Raw genomic sequence first — 13409 nt, 5'->3', positions numbered from 1 at the left:
TCTGATACTGGGATGAACTATTATCATTAAGATATGGCAGAATTTTAAACAGCTTTGAAGCTGCACCCTACCGTGAATGTAAAGCACCCTTCCCCATCCCCCCTTGCCCACGTTATACACACAAAACTGTCTTTCATAAAGGAAGCGAGTAAATGCCACTACCTTCACCCCTCACACAGTCAGTGCCACGTCCACAGGACCACAGTAACTCCGTAGTGTCCTTTCAATTCCTTTTGTGCGTTTTTCATTTGCTTTCAGTGAACTTGTAGCCCCCCCCGCCTCTTTTTATGAACAACATTCTGTGCTGCTCCATGGGAGAAGCTTAATCATAGCTATTTTGAAGGTTCTTATGTTTAAAGATCCTATATATTCTAGATCAAATCTTGGTTATTGAAGGGGCTGCGAACAATATTGGGAATAAATAGTGTGATTTAGTGGCCTAGTACCGTGTAAGCACGTTCTGATTGAGAGCTGGGTGAACGGCTCAGCTACAGGGAGACCCTGCCAGCAGCACGTTCGTGCCAATAGAAAAGAACAGTTGATGGCATCTACCCAAGGTCAGCTCCTCGAATTCGGGAGCTGGTTTTCTTCCAGGCACTGTAAAGTTGCTTGTTTAAATGCAGCCAGTCGGCAACAATTAAGCGTCTAAATAAAACATGCAGATTTTGTACTCCTTTTGAAATCTCCTCCATGCCACGCTGTTTATTTTCTGTTTCTCACAGTCTTCATTATCCAACAAGCAGGCTACAAAATGGCGGTCAGAGGCAGGCAGACATTTTGTAACTGTCTCATTAAAAGCCTAACAGAACAATGAAAATGCGCTGAATGAAAAGAAGCAACCCGAGGAGCCAAAAGGAGCATGTAGCACTATGACGACCGAGCTTTTAAGCAAACCCTTTATCTTATTTTGTAGCAAAGTTAAAACAAAGCCACGCCAAGAAGCAACCTGGCGGTATTTTACCTCCGTGCAGGCAAAATATAGTCTAGGGCGGCCCTTTTCAAACACTTTCACTTTGGCGAGTGCAGCTCGTCGCCCAGCAGAGCAAAGACTCTTCTGTGCCTCTGTCTACTGTGTGCCATATGGGCTTCAAGACCACCCATTGACAGTGACTCAGTCACTATAATCTTAACCACATTCTTCCCTTGAAAGTCCAGACACTAATGTTTTCTATTACAGCTACAGGAACTTTACGGTCTTCGGCAAAGCTTTTAAAGCACTTGCAACAAAATCAGCGAATGAACGCCTAAAGAATGGAGCCTCCATCGCTGCAGAGGACTTTTCATTCAAATTTGACTACCTAATGTGTCATAGGCTAAGCACAGCAAAAGTAGAACAAAGTTAATACCCTAGCTGATAAAAGCCCCAAGAATAAAGAAGTGTGTTCCTTTATTTTGTTTAAATTGTGTGCCCACCAGACTGCTCATAGAAGAATTAGCAACTGATGTATCCTAAGACGCAAATACACAAATCTTTAAGAAAAACTGCAAAGCACATGCTACTCAGTAAAGATTTAGGCACCTGCCAAATTTCTGGTTTAGAAATTCAGACATTTTTACACTGTTTGCTGTGGAAAACAAACAAAAAACCCCAAGTAACCAACCACATACACAAAAACCTGAACAACAACAACAAAAACAACAAACAAACAAAACCCCCACAAACCTACAACAACTTTTAACTATGTTTTTGTCACCTTCCTATAAATAAAAAATGGCTGAGGGGATTTTGCTTACATTTTCAACGATACAAAATGAGCAAAGTGGTTGGACTAATGTATTTGAAAAGGGGGATATAGGTTTTAAAAAAAACACCCTGGAATTGCATAATGAGAAAAACATCATTATTAATTTTAATGCAGCTTTGTTTTTCAAGGACTTCTAATATAGAACTTAAAAAAAGCCAGGTAAGGAATAATTACATAGACCTGCTGAAAACACGGGCATTATATAGCTACACTGACATTAGAAGAGATTAGGTTAAAGCAATGCATCTCTGTTCCTGCTTCTCTTTTCTCACAAATACTCACACTCCAGTGCAATGCTGCTGCTTGATAGTCAATGAACCAGGTAATGAAACAGGCAACCGAATGGGCAGAAATGGCTGGCCCCCAAAAGCCAAAGTTAGGGAGCCCTTCCCAGAGCGTAGGTGGCAGAGTGAGCAAAAATGGTCTGGAGAAGCTTATTTTGAAATTTTATCTCTTGGTATGAAATGGAAGAACGCCGGTGTGCCTGACTGCATTGAAATAAAACTACTTGAAATTAAACTACTTCAAGCCCCCAGAGAAAGCAGTGTAAAATGTTCTCAGGAAAGGGAAGAATTTAGCTTCCAGGTTACATATGACTGTGGCACATTTGCCAGTAATGCTGCATCTCTCTGTGCCTTTACATGTGAGAAATTTTCAAGCTACACACCCAACCTTCCCTTACAAGCCAGTATGAAATACATCAAGTGAAAGGTGATTTGTTTGGGCCACCTAGACCTGTAGTATGTGTATATATATAAAGGTACAGGAGGAGAATTATTACCACAGCCTGTACCCTCGGCGGAACCAGAGCTGCCCGGGACAGGCACATGTGTGATGCTGTTAACATATGGCGGAGGTCCCGCTCCAGACTGTGCTGCAGCAAGCCCTGGGAGACGCGTCTGAAGGGTCCAGCTGCTCCGCGACCCCCTCCGGCGCTGGCCCGGAGGCTGCGTCCGCCAGCACAATGCAGCCCTCTGTGTTTGACGGGAGATGTTATTTCTTCCGAGCCATATTTCGCAGCGTCCCGTGTCTTTGTGGCGGGGCTCGCAATCTGCCGCGCTGCTGCGACAACAGGTGGGACAGCTCTTTCAAAACTTGAACAAACCTGCCAAAATGCGGATGCCTGCCAAGCTCGCTTACACAGGCGTTACGTTCAAAGGTTACGACCCGTCTCTAAACCAACTGATTTAAAAGCAATGTTGATTACAGTCGTCCTTCTCTTTCGTTACAAAACCCCAAAATCGTGGAAACAATTCTGAGTTGTGTTACAAACTTGAAAACGGGCCAAAGCTCATGAAGAAGTTCCCTAAGGGTCATGATCCTTCAGAGTTAAGCTAACTTCAGTCCAAGCTGGGAACTAAAAGCTCTGAGTTAACACAAGGTTTCGCACAGGAAGTGTGGGAAACCCGTGGTTTGACAAGATTTCCTTGCAAAGCCAGGTGAAGTTCTGTGGTTTCTGTGATATTTCACAAAGAGTGTCTGGGTGCCTTTGAACTTGAAACTCAAAGCAGAATCCAGCAGCTGCAAACTTAAACACAGCAAGACAAAGATTAAGAAAAAAACGCTCGCATTAGCTCTTGGGAAGAATGTACTGAGTTTCACCTGCTGACACCTGAAAAACCAAAAGTCTACGCACCATACTGTTCAACTTTAATCTAAATAAAACATATAGGGAGGTATGTTAGTGGCACAGTTGCATCACACTTTTGACTTACCAAAGTAAGGAACCTGTGGGTGGACTGCAGAGTCCCTGTTAATGTTGCTGCCCACTGCTGCTCTTGCAAACACTCACAGTGATTTCTACAAGTTATGTACCGCCATCACAGAATCACAGAATGTCAGGGATTGGAAGGGACCTCAAAAGATGATCTAGTCCAGTCCCCCGCCGGAGCAGGAACACCTGGATGAGGCTACGCAGGAATGTGTCCAGGTGGGTTTTGAATGTCCCCAGAGAAGGAGACTCCACAACGCTCCTGGGCAGCCTGTTCCATGGGCTGGATCACAAACCCTTTCCTAGAACCACGAAAGCTACCAAGGCTTAGTTTCAACAATCAGGAGGGAATGAAAGAGAGCTTGGTTCTAGCCCTTACATTTGGAGAACTGGAATTAAAAAGAGAAAACAATCACAGGGATTTGAGGTCTGAAGTGGTATTTTTCTTCAAATAGCTCTTTCCAGTCATCTCCTCTACAACTGCAAGCTTTCACGGGTGATAAAACAAATGGCCTGGAGTAACTTCCATGAGGGGTATTATATTAGTTCATGACAGGGTAAATCTCTGTGCTATTTGGCATTTGTTAGGTAGCTGATATAGTCTTCTGGTCACAATAAAGAGCATCTTGTAAGCACAACAGGGAAACCAGTGTGGTAGAATACCATTTGCATGAGCACCCATGGTCTACACCCATATATTAATAACTTAACAGCTTTGGTCTGCTGTATGTTAGAATAGAAATGATTATATCCCGTAGGGAATTTATAATATTGTATATTTTGAAAGGGCCTTTCTTAATAGCACAGAAAACAGGAGAATCTACATGCACCACAATCAGTTGTAAGGGAAAAAGTGAAAATTAATTTAGGCATGCAGGAAACAAAGAAGAGTAAAGGACTGTAACCACTGCAAAGAAAAAGGTAAAATAGCAAAGAAAAAATGAGACGATTACAGACAGATGGGAATAAAGACTAAAAAACAACTCACAAAAATTGGGAGAAAGGTTTAGAAATAATACTGCAAATAAGGTAACAGGGATAAAAAGACCAAGCATATTCATTATGGCACAGTTCTTTGACACTTTTTTTTGACGTGTAGTAAACTTTTTGAGCAGTGGAGAAATACTAGTACTATTTAATTTTTATTCCACTGTTTAATCACTAGAGAAAGAGAAAAAAAATCCTACATTTGTCAGCACAAATTTGGTCTTTGGGGTTCTACTTCTTCGGTGAACTTTGGTGAACTATTTCTTAATCACCTGTAAATGCTGGAAATTACATATGCTGATCCTGGCATAACACCCCCCATCCCCCATTTCCAATTATCCTTTAACACAGTCAAGTTTTAAGAAAATTAACCATTTGTACAGAAAGTTCACCTCAGAGTCACTGGAGCATCTTCCCTAACACTGTACTTGCTGTCTATCTGACTGAGAGAAGTTTTGGAAAAGAAGGTCAGAAAAATATCACAAAGTATCACATCTGGCTTTTTAGTGATGTTCCATATAGTTCTGTGTCAAACATTTTGACAAATCTGTTTCCTAATGGAGGAGCTTAATAGTTGTATAGACAAGAGAGAGTCAAATTGATACAGTTGTGAGCATACAAGTGCTGTGGTTTTTGATTATGAACCTGGATAATACTGAAGTTGTAAAAAATCATCTGGAACAACATGAACTACAGCAACAACAGACCCAAGAGTGCTTTCTTGTTAGTTTAAAAAGTACTGGATTTACCATTATGACCTAATGTATCCCTTTATATACATTCCTTTTGTCTTCATCATTTATGTAAGACCAGTTGCCATGACAACTAAAAGAATTGTTTTAATAAGGCCATGTCCCCCTATACTTTAAATACTGCAGGTTCCCAAGACAAAGAAATCCACTCCCCAGCTCCAAAGATACAAAATAGTACAACATAAAAAGAAGCTAAGAAAAAAGGAAAGCAGAACCCTGCACACCAAACGATTTTTGCATGGAAGTAGCATTTCTGGTCCACAACTCCAAGCACAAGCTTACTGCTTATTATAAGAATTATTACCCATACCTCCTACATCCATAACTTCCCTCTGTGTCCCCATGGCAAACCGATCAAAATCTGTCTCTCTTAATTGGACTCCAATAAAATAAGCATAACACAATGCAAGTATTACGAGGATGCAGTCTTAAATGCTAGAGCTCTATACCTACTGAGACCAAGGCATCAGTTAAAATCTGATGTGAGGTAGAGATGAAAGGCTCGTGAAGTGCCAAGGGAGAGCAGATCCTGTACATCTGAGCAAAGTCTTCAAACAAGACTACACAGATGGCCCAAAGGAAGCATGTCTTTGAAGGATCAGGTCCTTGTAGTGTAAGTAGCAATCCTAAAGTTTACTCTTAATTACAGAGGCATGGAGGTGTACCGGTCAGCACAAATAACCAGAGCCTGGCGGGAAATGCTGGCAAGGGAAACGCGAACATCTTGGTTCACTGGAGTGACATGATAACTCTCCAAATTCTCCCTGCATGTTGGCACTCTTCAGACAGGGACTTCTCTGTGCTTTGTACTGGCCTGGCGTGACTTCTACCTATTCTGCACTGTTATCCAGACCACTAATAGTTAACAGAAAACATACAGAAGAGAACAATCACACATTGTCAAGGGAGATGAAATTAAATATCCCAGCAGACATTCCTGTTCATACGACATTCTGGCCAACAGGCTTCCTCAGATACTCCGGTGATAACAATACAATTAGTTTCATTATTAATGCTAATTCAATGAGAATTTAATGGAATAAATAGTTCAGATTAGCAATTTCTTTTAGGAATTCTGGGCTGGCAACACCAACGTCTATCTCCCCGTAAAGCAACAACAGACAACATAAACTTCAGATTTGCCTCCTCTGCAACATTAGGCATCACATTACTAACCCAGAGCGAGGTAATCATTCTCCTGCCAACCTTAATGAGCTTTCAGCTACCTAAGTGGTCTTCAAACTAACAGGCACGGCTAGTATTAGCAGCAGCACAGCCGCCGCAGCGTGGTGTTCGCAAGTGACTGATTTACCTGCCTTAGAAGCTGATCTCTTGTACTGTCACATCTAGACAGTGTCTGGGACTCAGACCAGCCAGCCAGCAGCTGGTTTGGGCACGTTCTGCTAAGATACGGTTCTAGCACGGGCTTCAACGTAGTTCTTACTTATATGACAGTGACTACAGCGAATAACAGCACTCGGACTAGCAGGATGATTTGATTAGTGGCACAGCATGACTGGATTAGCAGCTGATGCACTGTGTTAACTCAAGTTTGAAGTCTCTCGCCACTTCTCTATTGCATTACCAATTTAAACATCAGTAGCACTTGTTCTTCAAAAAAAGGCTCCCAAAGGACTGGCTGACTCAAGTGAAAAGCACCGCTCCACAAAAACAGAGGTTTTCGTGGGTGAATAAAGTTAAGGCCCCAGTAACGCTTGAGTTGGGTCTGTAGTTAACACTTCAGTGAAGACAGATCTTTATTTTACACACGCACGCTCAAAATTTACAAGATTTTTATGCTCTTTTTTCCCCCCATAAAGTATTTATTTTTCTGAAATACTTTTAGAACTGTTTAATTAACACCATGTTTCTCATTTTACATGGGGGCTGCTTTTTAAAGATGTTTTGAAGCATAAATTCTGCACAAACTATTCCATATAATTTTTTACTTTTAACAGTTTCCCTCTGACACATTACATATTTCTGAATCACATACAGATTACCTGGTTTAAAATCATTGTTTACAGGAGTTTTACGTTCAAAGTTTCCATCTTTTATTCCTTCACAACTGTGAAAGAGTTAATCTCGCATCTTAATAGGAGTTTGCCCTTAATAAGAAAGCATTAAAGCAAGCCAACAATAACAACCTAAATGAAGGCCATTCTTTTGCCTTTTGTCAATATTTTCATAGCGGCAAACAGATCAAACATAAGATATTTTTTAAGGCTTTTATTTTTTCCCTCTTTGTAAATCATAAATGCTTTGGTATATTTAATTTCAAAATGAGTTCCCCGCGGATTAGGCTAACATGACAGACTAAAAAAACCCTCCAAATCCTGCCATATCTTAGATGGAAAATTACACAAAATGTTCTTTTGCTGTTTCCCGCTGCTCATTTTCTAACTGTTCCTCTTTCCCCTACACCTAAAGACCAAACTGTCTGCGTTAATAAAAGCTCCATATCCTATTCTGCGAAAAATACTATAACACATGCTTTCCAAATAAATTAAGGACTTCAGATGATATTCGGAGGCAAATAATCAAGTGCCTAAATATTTGCTGCACCACACAAATATACATGACATATTCATGTGGGAGGAGGTAGAAAATTCCTCCCTGCAACATGAACTTGGCTTTTGAAAAGGAGAGCGAATAACCACATTTTGAGACAGTCTGCATAGGCACTACTTGGTGTCTGTGGGAGAAGGGTTTGAAATGCCTTTGAAGACACAACGGGTTGTTACGCTCGAATCTGCACCAGTTTTAAACCTTCCTAAGCAAGGTCAGAAGACATTTCTGCTCAGCAAGAGGTATTTGCAAGACTAACTTTTCCACGCAAGGGTCCTGGCCAGACTCTGAAAATATTCCCTGCAATACCTGCTTGTCTGAGGACTTGAATGTCCCTCCTCCTGTCCTTTTGTCCTTACTGGTTATATACGACCAAGGGCTCCTCAATGAAACGCATTTGTTTGATGATAAGTCCTTTTCCTGGAAACAGCTTTTGTATAAACTGTGAACTCTGGTCCAGTTGCGGACGGGAGCGACGGGACAGCTTATGGAGGGGTTTATTCCATGGCCTCAAGCCAGAGCGGAGGTCCAGGCTGGACCGCCTTCCTCTTCATGCAGCTCAATCAGAGAATGGAGTCTTAAAACTAGAAGCAAAAGTGACAGAACAAGCTTTCTGTTCGATAAATCATCAGCTCCTCCAGCTGGCCCCAGGCAGCTGTCATGTCTACCAGCACAAAAAGAGCCCATCAGGAGAGCGCCATGAAAGCACCTGGGACCGCCACGTCCTCAGGTGCTTGGTGCCCCACCTGGCCCTCGGCCAAAGCGAAAGCATCCCCTCTAGAAATTTTGCAAGACTGGTAAAAGTAATGACAAATTACTTACAAATGGCATCCTAAGTTTTAACGAATTTATTTGGAGCGAGAGGCGGGCACGCAGCATGAACACATAATAATGAACGCTGACTCGCAGAGAACAAAAGTCCCAGTTGCAGCTTCAAAAGATTATGAATCTCAGCTTTAGCACGGACGCAGTTTTGGTTACTTACCACGAATTTGAAACAATTGAAGTGGGTTTTTTTCTGTGTTTATTTTGGAGCTGGCTATTTTTAAGGTCACAGTCCCTGCTAAGGGAGGAAACTCTGTCTCTAGGGTATTAAGAATTAAACAGAGGAAAGAAAAAGGCACAGAGAAAGTAGCGGTCTTACAGCGAGAACTCAAATGTTTTGTTTCCTTCCTTGTTCAGTTTGGAGTCAAAAAAGAACTTTACAGTAAACATTAACTCATTGTTTTTTGGTTGTTGTTTTGTTTTGTTTTGTTTTAAAAAACGAATGTCATTCTGAATTTCACAGGAATTATTTTTTAACTTTTCCCTCACGGAATCTCTTCTGATAAACTGCAATATAAAGGGACATTAAAATTTGTCAGCTTTCTTTTTTAGAGCTTCAGAGGTTAGGCCCACCAGACTCCTGTCTGTGGTGGCTTATATAAGGGCACTTACGTCAAGCCAAGTATTTTATGCAGGTAGTGTTCTGACTTGGAGATACAAATGAGGAGGTGTGGGGAAGGCAGCAAATGTTCTAAGAGCCTTGGAAAAGCCAATTGAGACAGAAATCAGCTACTGCAGAGGGCACATATTGTGCTGAGACCACAGACTTTTGTGCCAGGAACCAGAGGAAACCAGTGCTGAAGGAATGGTGTGGGAAATGACGGGAGCGAGTGAAGAGAGAGACAACCAAGGAAATTCCACTGCAGGGAAATGCAGCACCCACTTCTATCAGCCTTCAAGTCTGCTCTGTCCCTTCTTGATTCATGCAAGATGTTGTCACAGCAAAGCTGCACCCCATAACTAACAAAAGGAATTCAGTCCAGGGTCTTAGGTGTTAAATAATGCAAAGAAGCATCAAAGACAGCAGCTATATGAAAAAAAGCTTCTTTCAGAACTTAATTGCTCATTTGCAAAATATCAATGTTATTTATTTAACCAACTATGACCTTTCTTGATGCGCTGGTCATGTAAATGCTTAGGTGTGGGTGTCAGAATAACATCATGATAATAAAATACTAATGGCTTAGATCATGAGTTTCCCAATTTATTTTGCTGGGATAGCATCCCTAAAGAAATAGAGCTGTATTGTACCTCACTAAGGCAGGGATTACAGCTGGTTCCAGTCCTGTCTCAGGCTCTGCATTCACAGAAGAGAAATACTCTTCAATACATTTTTCATATGTCTTTTTCTCATGTGCATACCATGAGAACTACACCTGAGATTTTCGAAATCCCTCCTTTTAGCTAGCCTCTGCTCTTCTTGTCTCATCCCAGATTGTGGTAGATGTCAGGTATGTTCCTCCAACTGCAGCACCAAGAAGCAGTATTTTGAGGGGCACAGGATGTCTTCCATGGCCCTAATTAAGCAGATAAATCATGTTAAGGCAGGGAACTGCATGTGCACACCACTCCAGATGACATGTAATGTCAGCTAGAATTGGCTAGGGAACACTGTCACATCAAGAAGGCTAGAAAGCGAAGAAAGACACTCCCATGCCTTAACAGTGGTGCAACGCCAGCCATAATCTGTTCCTTAAAAAGATGTCAGCAGTAAGATATAATGATTAAGGGAAAGGCTCTAGTCTCTACTTATAACTTGGGCCCAAGAGGGATAAGGAACACAAGAAAGTGCAGCAGTTCCTGAAACAGCAGATCATAAGAAACTCTGGAAAAAAAAAAGGTGGGGGGTGTGTGTGTGTGTGTAGATAGAAGAGTTCTACAGAGTGGAAAAATAAGGAAGAATTTATCCAAATGATTCTTAAACAGTGTTATTTTGCTTCAGAAAGGGCACTCTCTGTCTCACGCCCAAGCATTATAATAACAACCTATCTTCTGTTTCAGTTAGGATTCTCAAATTTGGGACATTAATAAAAATAGGACAGGAACCCAGATGATATAAAATAATTTTCTCTTCAGAAACTGTCTTGTAGATGTATACACAATCTTTCTTTAGGTGATATCTATGTGTTCATATGCAGCCTGACCTGAGTAAGGTACATACCTGTACCCTGCTTTCCAGGGACACAGAAGAGCTACACAGCTTTTTCTTTTAAACACCTACATAGATATTCTGCAACATATGTTAATGTAAGCATGCAAAAATACAGTTAAGAAGTGACTGCTACTGGTATGAAGGGAAACTGTGTGACCTCTCAATTCCATTTAAACACATTAGTAGGCTTTAATAAAGTCAAGCAATATGTTAGCTATATTAACACAACTAAACAGTCCTTGAGGGATAAGAGAACTCTGCATACTAGAATGAGAGTATCAGTAAATTTAAGAACTAATAGTATTAAAGCCATATGGTTATCAAATTAAAAAACACGCTTTTAAGAGTTTGGGAAGGAGACTAAAAGCCTGTAAAGTGTATTTAGCAACTACACAAGAATTAGGTGTGTGTTTCGGGACTTGCTTTATTTAAATTGTGTTGTAATCAGTACATATTTTTGAAGGCAATGAGAAACTCTTCAAGCAGATGATACTATTCAGTGGAATTTGAATATGAGAATATTCCTCTGACATGCTGAGGGAATGTAGGCTTACCAAGAAAGATGTTATAACTGAAACATGTGAATAATTAACTCTGAAAGAATGTGGAAGCTGCATAGATAAGAAGAGCCCTGTGCTACACTTGACCAAAACCAGAATGCAACACTGAGGGACTGCAAAGTTTTCAAGAAGTTTAGGCTGTGGCAGGATGTTCTAATTAAGCATAACTTGCGGAAGGTACTGCTTTTGATTTGCTAGCCTTCTGAAAGAATAAACACTTCCCAAAATTTGAACAGCCTACTGTGTTTTTAGCAATGTTTCTTTAAAGCATACTGTAACTACAAAGGAGCAGAAAAAAAATCTATTCAAGTGAAAGACCACTTCCTCAACTTCTTAATGCACATTAGATGACTTACCAAAATGCTGCCTTTTTTTTTTTTGAGTCACGCTACTTCTAAGTGTCCCTTGTTTGCTTTGACATCGTATCTGGAACACACAATGATAAGCAGACATTGGTTTGCATGTTATCAGTGAATCTGGAATAAAGGAAATAATTTTGTTCAGAATTACTTTTATTCTCCACGCCTCAAGGAACACAAGCACTATCAAACTTCAGTACTGACACACCTGAAAATTGCAGCGAGCTGTCAAAGACAACATCCCAGCTCATCAGAAGCCAGAACCAAATGATCCCATAGAAGATGGATCTAAGTGAAGGCAATTTTAAAATAAGGTCTTAATCCACAAAAGCTTCTTACCCATAACACTTACAGTTCAGCTGATGCCCAGGAAGACCACTTAATTTTTCCGTGTTAGGCCTGTTTTCATTGGCATGCTGTTCAAAATATGACCATTGCTTAAACAAAGTGGAACTTATTGCGAGTCTCAGATTTTCACTGCGACCATTTCCAAAACTCTCCCTTTCGAAAGAATGCCACATTTGTATTTATGAACAGCATGGCTCATGCACTTTCATACTGATAGGAATACTTTAATAAAAGCAAAAAGCTCTAGCTTTTTGTAGCTGAATCTGGTGAGCATGCAAGGCAGCAACACAAGGTATCAATCTAATTAATCTCTATGGTCTTGATTTTATACATTAATAACCTGATAGCTATTTTTATCAAAATCAAGAAAGAGTTAATATGACTTGGTAATGGAATCTCCATCGCTGCACAGCAACATCATGCTGTACAGAAAGAATACAGCATTCTGATGATCTCTGCAACAATTACATAACTTGTACCTTCTGGTTTTATCATCAACTGTTTCTCAGTTGCCATAAGATCCCATAAAAGAGTGTGAAGCAAGGAAATCCTGTTGCATGAAATGCAAGAAACTAACTGGGGGAAAAAATTCATCTTCCTTTTACACTATGCTTTTTTATCTCAGGACTATCAATCAAATCAACCTTTTGGGTTGCTGAAGGGTTCCACCACAAGTGTTCAGTGCGTTTAACACTCCACCACTGAGCTGAAAAATCCAATCACAGAGATCATGTTTGCTATGTTTGTAATTACTCCAAGCATCCTGGTACCAAAAGCAAAAAGGCACCATTTTCCTCTGTTATAAAGTTGTCGAGGAGGTAGTTTTAGCTTCAGGAAACAAGGACCACTCTTATCAAGTAGCATGCATTGTAATAATGGTCTTTTGTCTCATCATCAGGTCTGTAAACTTGTTAGGAAAAAAAACTCCACAAACATTGCTTTAAGGAAGACCTGGTGCCAAAACCTACACTTGAAAATTCTAACCATCTTTTGTACTGATTAAGTTATACTCAGGATATGATACCTTCCTTTTATAGTGGCTGAACTCTCACTTTATACCTCTTCAGAATGTTATGCAGAAATATGTTTCCTCTTTCTTCCAGCACAAGGGCCGTGCAAAAATCCACTGCTGACACAAGCAGCAGCACATCCAACAGTGAAAAAGCCTGTAAATGTCACTGGCAAAACATATTTTAATTAAGAAGCAAAGCACACCCATGGTGGAATCTGATTTGTGTTTTACTGCTTTTAAAACTTCACGACTTTCTAATTCCAAGTAACAATTTGCCTACCATTTTGGTATGGAAGCGCAGCTTTTTAACACACCACCAGCTAGCTGTAGTTGCTTTATTATTCACATATTCTTTCGCCTTTCCCCAAATATGGCTCATAAAAAAGGAGT

The 13409-nt window shown here is 40.5% G+C and overlaps 1 protein-coding gene across 16 annotated transcripts in view; it reads right to left on the bottom strand.

Annotated features, from left to right (window-relative positions):
• LOC110364013 (uncharacterized) overlaps positions 1–13409 on the bottom strand; it is a 272131-nt gene that overhangs the window by 32061 nt on the left and 226661 nt on the right. For 12 of the 16 annotated variants that reach the window (XR_010466785.1, XR_010466788.1, XR_010466787.1 and 9 more), the window contains one exon: positions 11657–11726. The exons of 2 other annotated variants lie outside the window; for them this stretch is intronic. The gene's annotated coding sequence lies outside the window, so the exon portion shown is untranslated. Of the gene's footprint in view, positions 1–11656; positions 11777–13409 lie in introns of all 16 variants that reach the window. 2 more of the 16 variants (XR_010466786.1, XM_065033561.1) reach the window with 1 other exon arrangement.

Source organism: Columba livia, chromosome 1 (genome assembly GCF_036013475.1).
Source record: "Columba livia isolate bColLiv1 breed racing homer chromosome 1, bColLiv1.pat.W.v2, whole genome shotgun sequence".
NCBI classification, from domain to species: domain Eukaryota; kingdom Metazoa; phylum Chordata; class Aves; order Columbiformes; family Columbidae; genus Columba; species Columba livia.
The sequence above is the reverse complement of the archived record's forward strand: the minus strand, read 5'-3'. Positions and strand labels throughout refer to the sequence as shown.